The sequence below is a fragment of the Dermacentor variabilis genome, chromosome 6, assembly GCF_050947875.1.
Source record: "Dermacentor variabilis isolate Ectoservices chromosome 6, ASM5094787v1, whole genome shotgun sequence".
Lineage (NCBI taxonomy): Eukaryota > Metazoa > Arthropoda > Arachnida > Ixodida > Ixodidae > Dermacentor > Dermacentor variabilis.
In genome coordinates this window covers 139095106-139107564 of record NC_134573.1, presented here as the reverse complement: position 1 = coordinate 139107564, position 12459 = coordinate 139095106, and the positions used below count along the sequence as shown (strand labels likewise).

The window sequence follows — 12459 nt, the reverse complement described above, 5'->3', positions numbered from 1 at the left end:
CCGTCAGTGGACAACGCGCCGTCATGAAGTGTTCTGTCACTCACAGGGGCATAATTTTATCGACAGCGTTCGCGTAAAGCGAAGCAGTGTTGTGCAGAGTTGTTTATATTGCGTTTCTCGACGTGGATATGAACTCAAGCTGGGGAGCTGGATGTGGGCGGAGCTTACGCGCCGCTCATGCCGTAGCATGCAGCGCCGCACGTCGGATCGGACACCGAATCGTACCGCGTGTCTGTATAGCTCGCTCATGGTTCGGCTGAAGTCCCCGTATGTTCTTTATAAATAAGGAAGCCTACCTAGGCTCTGTAAACCCAACGATTGGGGCCTAATGCCTCTCCGCCTCCCACTACGGCTTCCTTTGAGTGACAAAGTCTGATCTCGAAGGCCGTGCTTTTGCAACCTGCATGCACCTGAAGCAACTGCGAATCTTGAAGGCAACATCCGCTTAGTTTTTATTATATATACATTTCCTTAAGCTTCGTATCGCAAAGTACAAAGTACACATTTTTGGACCAAACAAATATATTAAAGGACTCTATGAAATGTTATTAGGAAAAAAACACGCAATTTTTTCATTTAAGATACATTTTTCTAAAAAACCGCAGAGTGGCTCTACTGCAGTATCTGTTTGGTCGACACACCACGTTGGTTGTAGTGAATGCTCCTTGCAGTAAGGTGGTATTTGAGTTATGTTTTAGAAGTGCCTAGACAAAACGTGCTCCTTGTCGTGTGCAGTAACCATCCCAAACCCTCCGGACTCGTGTAACGCCATTAGTTCGCCGTGTGTTTCGAGCGATCCACCAGTGTCGTCAGTGAGTGCCCTAGTACAGCGCCCGTCCGAGCTGCCTTTGTTCTGCCGAGCTGCCTGCCCGCGCTCTCGTGAAAAGTCTGGTACTGGGGCTTCGAATTGTAGTGTTTGGAAGACTGTTAAAGGTTGTGCTTTTGTGGAGCTGGAGTTCATCGGAAGTTCTACAGTGCTTGCGCCAGAGAAACGTCGGTGCCTTTGTACCTGTTAGACGAAGGAGCGTTTGCCAAGTCTTGAAAGGTAAGCAAGTTTGGCGCTTGCGCGCATTCTTGAAGCTTATGATTTACGTAATGAGCGTTGTGTAACTAGCTAGAGCAAAGCGCTTTCCTATCGTATGTTAACCATGTTGTTGTGCACATTTAGCAAGCAATTTCACGAAAGCTTCCTCTGATGTTACAGCGTACTTGCATTCTGCTACCCGCCTTGATTGCTATGCCTGAATGGGCACACAATTATGAAAACACATTGAAAGTTGGTGTTCGTTCGGTAGTTTCCTGGCAAGAAGTTATTCGCTATATAGGCATTCCCGCAAGTACAGTACATGTGTAATGTATGCGTCGATGTATCATGGGCTTCGCGCGTTGACACACGATTGCTATGTTTGACGCTTAAGCAGATAGAAGCTTGTATGAAGATTTTTGTATGTATATAGTTCGGTTTGGAGGTCCGCGTCGCGAGAACCTGTGTGTATTGTTTATGTTCTTGAGTGTCTTCGCGTATTTGTCTTCTATGTTACAGAGCGGATATAGGCCGATATTACAATAACGAGGTGCATTTTTAATCTAGACATTTCAATCAGACGCCGGCCTTTAAGAAAGACAGACCAACCAAATCTTAATAACGAGATGTCAGCTCTTGCAATCGTAGGTTACGGCAGTGCGTCATAATTTAAAGACTGCGATTTTGTAGCGATACTTACCCCTCGATTCTATATCACTCTTCTCGCCCACCGCTAACGGCCGGCAGCTGCAGTACGTAGCACGGGCCGGGGCGTCGGTCAGCAGCCCACTAACGAATAGCGAAAAGGAATACCATCGCTACAAAATCGCGGTCTTTAAATTATTACGCAAATTTTGTGCACAATGAGATGTTATAAACACACCTTGCATGTACATGAAAAAAAGGTTTACAACAGAGATGACATATATGCATGGGCACATATATGTGTCAATAAAATACTCGAGCGTCTTTCTGCCTACAGAAAAAGAAGTTATGTCTCCTCGAGGGCATGGCGGCTTGTACTAATGAACCTCTAAGGGAAGATTTTCTCTAATACCTATTTTTGATATCTAAATGCTTATGTGGCATGTACAAACTGCTTGCATCAATTTCTCATTGGGATGAGCAGTCTAGAATTTAATTTTCAGTAATAATTGCAATAATTAACTCATTTCACCTGTCTTCTAATGACTAAAGTTCTATGCTTCTACCTTGACAAACCTTTTGTGAAATTAGTTTGATGAGGCCCAATATACAGGGCTTTCTAAATTGAAGGTATCAGTACCTATTAAAGACTATGCTAACTATGAAAATGCTGCTTGTGTATGTGGTTTATTCACTCTGTCAGACAAAATCTTTACACCCAAGTGCAGTCAGTAAATTGAAAACTGCATGTCTGCAAGGGGAAGTCAGAATTGTATTTGAAGACAATTGCATCTTGTTTGATAGTTCTCGAGCACTTGTGCGTCACTAATCAAGCACAGCTTGGCCCAATACTCGATGAGGCTTGAAGCTTTCAATGTCTGCTAATCACTAAAACAGCACCAGATCTCACTCTGTGTCAAGGGGTGGCACACATTTGCTTAGTTCTAGGCAGATGCATGTCTTTCTTTCGCATTGAAGTTCCCAATACTTTCTAGTCTTACGTAAAAGTGCACAGCTCAGTACAATGCATGTATGGTATACGTAAGGCTGCTTTGTTCTTTAAACCGAATCAACGAGAAGCAGCGACTTTCGTTTTTGCAAACCTTATCCTACTTCCTAACCATTCCTTGATCAAACGTGTATAAAATGAATCTGTGGTTGTTGTATTCTTTCACAGGTAAACATCGGTGACGGTGTATACGTTGAAAAGGGCATGCTGAAGAGGCTGTGCCTGGATGCTAACAACTCAGGCTTTCACTTCGCGGAGGACCTCCTTAAAGCTCCTTTTTCAATAGAAGACGTTGAAGGGAGGTCCTTTTTTGGGCGGCTGTCAAATGCCTTCCACAGAAGGATCCGTTGGATTCCAAGAAGGTCAACACCATAGTAGGTATGTGTGTCACAAAGAAGCATCTTAATATTCTTTGTGCAGTTTTCAACAAAACTCCTTTCATGGCAATTTCAGTGCTATCTTAGGGTATACTCCTTTCTTTCCTGCTAATATAGCTATTAACCTGATTATAATAGCATATTATAATGCAAGCTTTGTCACCATAACTAGAAAATTGTCATTACTGTTGGCATATGTATTTTTGTGATAGAGGCCCTGGTCATATGAATGCACTGATAATATAATATCCTGTCTTGTGGAAAGCTAACATGTTTAGTAACAAGCTCACTTTGACAATGTCTGCCTGCACAGCAAAGGCATTTTCTAATCTTGCTGTAGAACGTCCGTAATGCCTGTTCAACTGCTTACATGTTGCTTGTATCATTTCGTGGTTCTTAAGTGCAACACAAAAGTCAACTCTTCTATGTACCTGTGCCCAAGCAAAGCTGCAGCACAGTTATGACTGGCATTTTGCCTTTCCTAAGATAATTCACACATGAAACTTCCATGTACTGGTCACAATACGAATATCGAAGTTCATTAAACTGAAGTTGATTTACAGCTTTTGTTTGTAGATGACAATTGGTATGATAGAGTTTATGTGTCGTGCATCTGTTGGTGTTACGCACATCCATCACGCTCCCAGCTTTCATGCACTAATTCAGTCATTTCATGCATTTTTAGGACTTTGCACAAAACAAGTGGAGATGTTTAGAGCTCACAGGGTTGAAAGCTTGTCTCTTATGCACTTCCTTTTTAAGAAACAGATGCATGGTGTGTTGCAACGTCACTGTAGCAAAACTAATATATTGCCTTTTTTCTTCTCTTTTCTAGACTACACAACGCAACATTTCAGCCTACTTCCAGGGCAGCTGGAGAACTCGTCCTCCTTACTAGCCTGGGGATATTAAATGGATGTGTTCAAGCACAAATGGAAACCTGTCTTCTTCTGTTGCATGCCACACCTAGCCACTTGGCAATCACTATTCGCCACAGACAGATAGTTGACAGGGTGTTACTAGCAAGTCGTTACGATATATAAAGGTGGTTAATAAATAGTCGCAGCACAGTTTTTAGGAAGCAAATAAAAATTTTATTCAGAGATAATCAAAGCTTATTTTTGCAATACATAATTGCAAAAGTAGTTACCTCTGAATAAAATTTTTATGTACTTCCTAAAAACTATGAAGCGACTATTTATTAACCACCTTTATACATCCTAACGACTTCCTAGTAACATCCTGTCAACTATCTGTGGCGAATAGTCGACAGGATGTTACTAGCAAGTTGTTAGGATGTATAAAGGTGGTCAATAAATAGTCGCTTCACAGTTGACACTTTCTAACGACATAAGATAATAAGCAGTCGGTAAGAATTCTATCGACATTTTATATCTATACTTTCAATTCAATATCGGTGGCCAATAGTCGGTAGGAGGTTACTAGGAAGTTGTTACGATGTCTAAAGACGGTTTATAGAATGTCGATAGGTTCTAGTAACATTTAAGACGGTTTATAAAATGTTACTAAAAATTTTTGTAAGGGCTTCTAAGCGAGTTGGGGTGAGGATGAGGTGAACGAACCATAGAAATTATACCGAGGCCCGCAACGTCCCAAATGACGACATCTGCGTCTTCGACCAGAGGGACAACACCTCGACGACAGCGTCTCAAAACGCTAGTTGCCACGAGGGAAGAATCCGAGAACGCTTCCCATATGCCATCGGTGTACCACCACACGCGGTACCATTACCGTGCAGTGGTATCGGGGGTACCATTGGTATATACTGTACCGGTACCAACATCACCGCGCGGTAGTATAGGGTATACGTATCGGTGGTACCACACGTGTCGGGCACCGGTACCGATACCGCCGGAGCCAGCCAATGCATCATGACGTCACGACGCATATTTACCACATAGGTACCGAAGCCGAAGCTGGTTCGTAGAAACGAACATAGAGAACAATTTAGAGCGCGAACAATTTAAGCGACACTGGCGCAAGAGTTCCTCCTATTGATTTTCGTAGGAAACTCTCGAGTGCTATACTGGCCTGTTTTCGACGGTTCTCTTGTCACACATTTTTGACGCACTTAAGAAGCGAGGCCAAAAGCGATAACAGCCCTATCGGGGCTATACGGAGAAGTAAGCGTCACGTGGCAAAGAAGCGGAACGTGGGATAAGTCACACGGTATACGCTACGCTCGTGTAACGGGTCGAAAACGTCAGGGGGGAAAATAGCAAAAGTGCGCGAAGAAAACGAAATAGTACGAGGAAAGTGTGGCGTTACGATTCCCTCTCGAGGAAGGCTATAAATAAGCGACAGCCGCGAAGTCAAGCCCACGAGACGACGGCGCCTGAAGCTTCAAAGACTGCACTGAGCTTGTCAGACGCCAGGAGAGTGTATAGGCGCAAGTTCGGCGGGGAAAAGGTATGCTGAGGGTCATGCCGGAAACACTCACTCAGTGCAGCAAAACACAAAAAAGCATACGTGAAAAAAAAAAGAAACAAGATAAAGAATCTCGAAGGGAGAGACAGAAGGGAGAAGAGGAGAAAAAGGAAGGCAGTTTAGAGCGGTAACGTATTCTTGCATAACCGCATCGTCATTCATTTGGCGCTTAAAAAGATTACTATTACTGGAGAGGATCAAAGGCAAATTTCAGTTTAATATACATGACTATTTCTATTTCTTTTTTAAAGCGAAGCTGTACATAGCTATAGCCGATTCGTCCGTCCGTCCGTCTGTCGATCGGTCGCCTGTCCGCTGAAAACTCCTCCGGTGCAACCCCATGCGCATGCGCAAGAAAAAAAGGAGAGAGAAAGAGAGGCGCGATTAGCCAACACCACCTAGGTAGCACAAGGTCTGTTTACTCCGATCCATGACGTCACGCTAACTGGCCCGAAATTCCCATTGACAAGACTGGCTTGATGAAAGCTACGCGTACTCCTGAGGAGCTGGCAGCTTTCGATCAGCAACGCCGCGAGCAGAACCGGGAAAGAGCTCGTATACGCCGTGCCGATGCGGGCACAAGAACAGGCTCGTGCAGCCGAGCGCAAGCAGCAGCTTCGTACCGAGGATCCGGCAGCCTATACCAAGCCGTCGTTTATTGAACCATCGGGATTAACCCAGTGATGTTTCACCTTTCAGCTTCGCTGGTTAACCATCTGTACGGAGTGCTTGGGCAGTTTTTTTTTTTTTCCCGCAACCATTGTTCAGAAGGTTCTCCCTACAATTCTACTCACCGTGTTTCTTCCCCTTTCTCTCTCTCTCTCTCTCTCTCTCTTAACCAGGCGCAGAGGCTCCGTGGCTATGGCGTTGCGCTGCTATGCACGAGGTCGCGGGTTCGCTTGCGGCCGCGGCTGCCGCATTGCCATGGCGAAAGAATGCAGAAGCGTGCCATGCATTGAGTGCACGCTTAAGGAAACCAGGAAAGGGGGGGGGGGGGGGTATTCTGCAAGAGTACACCTAGTGGACTGTCCATTTCGGCCGCTGCTGATTGGATGCCGCTGCACGAGCAGCCCCAGCCAATCAGCAGCTGCCGAAATGGACAGTCTACTAGGTGGACTCCTACAGAATACCTCCCCAGGTGGCCCCACTGCGGCGTCCTTCATAATCCACTGTGCTGTTTCGGCACGTTAGTGCCAAGAATTCAATTTCTTTCCGCGTACTAAGCTGAATGCAGAAGAAGAGACACTCGGATCATCGCGTGGTTCCACGGAATAACATTTTGCATCCGGAATTCCTATAGGTACACGAAGAAAAAGAAAAGATAAAAGATACAGAGAGAGAGAGAGAGAGAGAGAGAGAGAGAGAGAGAGAGAGAGAGAGAGAGAGAGAGAGCACTCCGCACGTACGGTCTTTCGTTATTTATAAACGAATGCCATTTCCTGCGAATACGTAGAAAACACGGTAGCGCCGTTTCCACACTGATACCGTGTTGCTACAGGATAATACCGACAGAAAAAAAAAGAGAGAAAAATCTGACGACGGGATGGCGGTTTGACGAACACCGCACGCCTCGTCCGCACCCCCAACATATATACCGCGCGTGTCGGACTCGCCGATGTCGCAGAAAAAAAAAAGAAGAAGCTTAGGAAATTGCGCAGCCGTATTTTTCTTCGACAAGAAGAAGATAAGCCGTGTGATTGGGACCCCGCGGTGCAGAGGCACTCGATCCAATGCGCACGCCGGCAAACAGGCGAGGAAAGCTCAATGGCGAACTTCCGTCGGCAAATAAAAGCGCGTGAAGGTTTCTCGAAAGAGTAGGAATAAAAAAGAAAAAACGAGAAAACAGAGGTGGAGGAGGAGGAGGGGGTTCAAGAAAAGAAAGACCTCGTGCCCCGTACTCTAAGCGGAGTCGCATTAAAGGGAAAGTTAAGCCGCATTAGGCAAATAGCGCTTATTCAATAGCTCAACGGCCGCTTGTACATACTATGTTGCGAGGGTCTCGGTAAGCCAAGCAAAAAAAGAAAAAAGAAAAGGGGAAAAAAAAAACCCGAGGGCCCAGAATCGAAAGACGGGTGGCGACGCCACCGCCAAGTGTCCGCACCAGCTTGTCGTGACGTCACGGGTATTGAGGGCGTCTGTTCGCGGGCGCTGTTTAATTGTCCATCATTAAAGAAGGACCACGCACGTTGCAATCTAAAGGAACCGGTGGCTCGACCTACCATATTCCGGAACCACCGCGGTGGTCCAGTGGCTACGGTGTCGCGCTGCTAAGTTCGAAGTGGCGGGTTGGATCCCGGCTGCGGCAACAACATGAGCGGGAAAAAAAGAACGCTAGTGTACTTACGTTTAAGTACCATTCAAAAAACGTACCGCAGGTTGCCAAAATTATTCCGGAGTCCCGCACTGTACGGCGGGCCTCATAATCAGATTGTGGTTTTGGCACGTAAAAACTCAGATTTTTTTTTTTGCCAAATTCTGAGAACTTTTTCCTTTAAAACACTACAAATACAAAAAAAAAATACATCTATACCCGCGACGTCGTCCTGACGTACCGGCGCTGAGGTGTCTGCGCCAAATGCAAGTGAAGTCTGGCCCCTTCGGTTCTATTTTTCTCTCTTTTTATCGCTTCCTTTCCCGCCAAATAAATAAAAGAAGTTCTGAAAAAAATACGCCACGTGTGTAAAATGATTCGGGTGATGCTCGTAATTTAACGTCTTATGCGCATTGTCCCAGGAGGGTAATTTCACTTGCTTTCAGAAATACATGAGCGCCTACGGTCGGTCCACACCAGAGGCCCTATATATATAACAGGGGGGGGGGGGGGGGGGGCTGCGCTACAGTGGCGACACCTTGTGGCGCCTAGTTAAACCAAAACGTGTTAGGAACATTGTACGAGTGTTGTTCTCAATATCGAAAAACTAAAAGATTGCAAATATGTATATACTAACAGTATGTCATTACCGATTGCCTTTGCGCCTGCGCATAAGTAAAGCATAGTCTCATTGCAATAACCGTTACGCACGTGCTCTGACTGAACGCGAGAGTCACTAGGTGTCGACAGAACCTGCTTACCGCTGTTCCCCTTCCCGCCTCCGCTATTCCGTGAACTGTAATTGAGCTATATCTCTTGTTTCTGCCAGCACACGCAGAGACACGACCGTAGTTAGTAACTCTCGGGTGTCGCGTGACGTCAATCACGGCAAGTAGTGACGCAAATGGCAGCCGATATACGACCGCTCGAGGGAAAGGGCGCGTGATCGGAATAGCAGGGACATCCGCGGGAACGTTACGAAGACGTATGCACCATCGTTGCGCGACCTCTCGAAGGCATGTAGTTTGACATTTCGTCGCATCGCCGTTTCGAGTGCGTCCCGTTATTACGTAACCGGGAACTCGCTCACTGCCACACATAGCAACGCTATTCGTCAACCCCCTCGGATAAGACGAGACAGTGAACGGAGTGGCCTACACTTCTCCGCAGCATATGGTTATCGCGTACCTCGTGTACTATACACAAATCCTCAGAGGCATATCTGACACCAGCTCTCAATCACACACGGAACCGCTTCCTATTTGAGTATTGGTGCACATCCTGTTATCCTGCATTATCGCTGTATACTGCGGTTCCATTGAAACATGAAATTTTTCGTGTGACGCTCAATTCAACATTCTTGCCCGTAATTAAAACATCACCTGCACTGTACGTGTTTTGGGGAACTATCTGCATTTGCATCAATGTAAAAACATTTTTTATGGAACATTTTTTTTTATCTTGCTGGCGTCATAGTAAAACGCGCCACTACATAGTACTAAAACCCGTGAAACAAGCCCAAGTATTTTTTAGGCCTAACTTCACTTTGTGGACACCACAAAGAAACAAACAAAGCCTGTTACGATACTGAGGGACGCAAAAGATGACACCGATCAAACTAGGCGCGAACTAGCAACTGATTATTATCGAAAATCTGCGGTTCATTTACCATGGATTATTATCAGCTAGATCCGATGGTATAGCTTTGTTTGCTGGCTTACTTGCGTACTTGCTCGCTATCCAATGACTTGCTTTCCTTTCAAACGCATTCTCAAAGTTCAGCAAACAGGGCTAGCTAATATTTCCCTCTGCAAACGAAGACCTAATTTCAGAAACAACAGACACACACGCACCCACCCCCTCCCCACGCACACACAAAAGAAGAAGCGGAAACATTAGACTTTAGCCATTGAAGGGGAGTCGAACAGAAGGACTGTTACAATAACCACAGTGTTGACAATAAGAAACCAATCGTATTGTCACCGATCCGCATTGTGTACGCACCCCTGCACTCGCCCCGACGAACGAAGGGGAAGGTTTTGAATTGCGTAATAGGGGCGCGGATTCTGGGACAGCGGCAACCCCCGTATTCCGGGGTACGAGGTCAGGAGGGCTTCAGGGTCGTCTCAGAAAATGGGGGAAGTGGGAGGCGGAGGGTGCTCTTGGATGGAGGGAAAGAAAGAAAGAGAGAAAATATAGAAAAACGAAGGAAATACCAGGGCGGGCGAAGAGAAAATGGAAGTTCAATGCCAAGGTCCCCGCCGGGGGCATACCCCCCACCCGCCAAGGCAAGTCGAGCTAAACCAAACCAGAGCCGACGAGACACAACAGACAGCAGCCGCTTCAGAAGTGGAGAAAGCTCCAATTTCAAACCGGCGCTCTCTTTTGTCCCTCTCCCTCCTCCCCCCCCCTGCCGTCCCCCTTCCTCTTACGTGCTAACGTTTTTTTTCTACCCCCATAACGCTCTCTTCCTAGCTCCTTTTGCTTGCTTGCTTTCTGTCGTTTCTGTTCCCCACTTTCTCTCCGAGGGGAAGCGAAGAATGAAAATGCTAGCGCTGCCGCTTCCTGCTTCCTCCCTAGAGGCAGGGTGCCTGCCCTGCTGCCGCTAGGGATAACGCTCCATTATCATCGGCATCTTTCCTCACTTTTTGCCAACTTCTATTTGCTTTGATTCTATGCCTTTCTTTCTAAACATTTTTTTTTTTTTGCTGCTTCTTCTTCAATAGAAGCGCGCGCATAGCAGACCGCCACGTGTGTAGAACAGCTCTCAAAAGAACTTCCGCGCCAACGCTACGCGGGAGCCGGTGACGCACGTCAAGGAGTAGCGGTTCAGTGGTGTGACTTGGAGAGGAAGCGACCAACTCTTCGCGCAGACGCGGGAAACCTCGCTCGGCTGGATTATGTAAAGAGGCCCGTTACGTCACAGCCGCCGTTGCGCGCTCGATCTCAATGCTTCCCGTTCGATTCCTTTCAATACATCTTTCTTTCCCCTCCCTCCCCCCTCTCTCTCTCTCTCTCTCTGGTACGCGCAAGGCTTCTAGCTAGCGGTGCAAGCTCGCAACCCCCTGGCTTCCGGAGTCTGCCTTCCAGCAGATGCGTGGACTGACTGAGTCATAAAGTAGTAGTCAGAAATGCTATTAGTTGAGCTAGTGATGCAACAAGTTCGGCGCAATACAGACCGGTTATAGGCAACATCAGGTTCCATTGTAAATAAGCAATCCGCGCGGACCTCGAAGCGTCGTCTTGTTTTGACATTGGGCTGCTTCGTTCCCAAGAATTAGCGGAACTACTGAGGCTGAGATTGGTGAATCACTGTTCTTGGATAAATGTGTTACACTTACACTGACTAAAAGCGAAAACCTTTACCCATGCCGAACCCAAACGCGAAAGCGTGTACGGATAGACGAGACGAGCATACGACCAGCACGGTTGCTGTAACTTATACAGCTGGTCTAGATTAGAGAAATCACGTGTAAGCGATAGTAACTGTACACACCGTATAGTTCGTTGAAAAAGCCACGCGGGAACAACTGAAATCGCGCCTTACTTTCCGAAGGTTGGCTATACTACCCGGCTGCTGCAATATATCACGATCTTGATGTAATCTATTGAAAAACTCGTTGGACGCGGTTGTCAGTACCGCGGCAGGATCGCCCGCCCATGCAATCGTACCCTGAGCGTTCCGATTTAAGTGTTTGTCGGCACACGTGTGTCAAAACTCCTCGATCTGGTGGATGACAAGGTCGGACTGCCGAGACATGCTGGAACCCGTGGTGTTGGGAGTTTGCCGAACGCGTTGGTGGTGCGAGCGGTCGTGCGACGGCGTCGGATGGTTCTGAGGCGCTCACGTTTCGCACTTTACGCAGAAAGATTCGGAAGCTCACCTATTGGCGCCCTGTTTTATCGTGCGATGCATATCCTACGCATTATCCACACACTTGCCCCGATTGGAAAGCACCGGCCACTCTTCTGCCGGGCCACGTGGGCGCGCCAATTAAACAAAATCGATACCTCGTAAATACATCCGACCGCACAAAACAGTATGACGCGTTTGGTGTCCCACGTCGACTCCGGGGACCAGCTTGTTCTAGTCAGGAGAGCGCGTCTTGCGGCTACGGCTCCCGGGGTCCTGGACTGAGGGCTCCAACCGCGACCAAAACATCCGGCAGGGAGCGTCGCTGTGCGATTTTGTACCCACTAAAGGTTTTCTATCTCTCTTTATTTGGCCCCCGTAAATATACAACCAAAGTGCATAGCCCGTCAACTAAACTTTCAACGCTTTCGAAATTTCTTAAGTTCCTCTCCCAAACACATGCTATAGCGGAGACTGATTGCACGTCGCAAATCACGCTTCGCAAGTACACACAACTGAGCGAATTATATAACTGGGTGAAAATGAGAGACACCACACATTTTATAAGTGCCATCCCAACGCAAACCGCTCTCTCGCGCGGCAAACTACCGTCGCTACGCCAAGAGACCTGCGGGAACGAAATCAGGGGCACCGTTTCGGGTATTCCCTCTTCTCTGCCCCGCTACAGTTTGGGAACGCGCGCCGCCCGTGCCACGCGCATGGGGCGCTCGGCAACAGCGACGCGGCCGGCCCGGACGAGCACCGCCCGTCACCCAAAGAGGCGGCAAGGCC

General features: G+C 47.2%; 1 protein-coding gene and 1 long non-coding RNA gene across 8 annotated transcripts in view; one reads left to right on the top strand and one right to left on the bottom strand.

Annotated features, from left to right (window-relative positions):
* The window catches only part of LOC142585313 (solute carrier organic anion transporter family member 74D-like), a 572676-nt gene that overhangs the window by 138474 nt on the left and 421743 nt on the right, over positions 1 to 12459 (bottom strand). The window lies entirely within an intron of this gene.
* Positions 676 to 3988, top strand: LOC142585312 (uncharacterized). The gene is made up of 3 exons (XR_012829069.1): positions 676 to 1045; positions 2847 to 3056; positions 3891 to 3988. It is a non-coding gene; the product is annotated as an uncharacterized LOC142585312 (long non-coding RNA).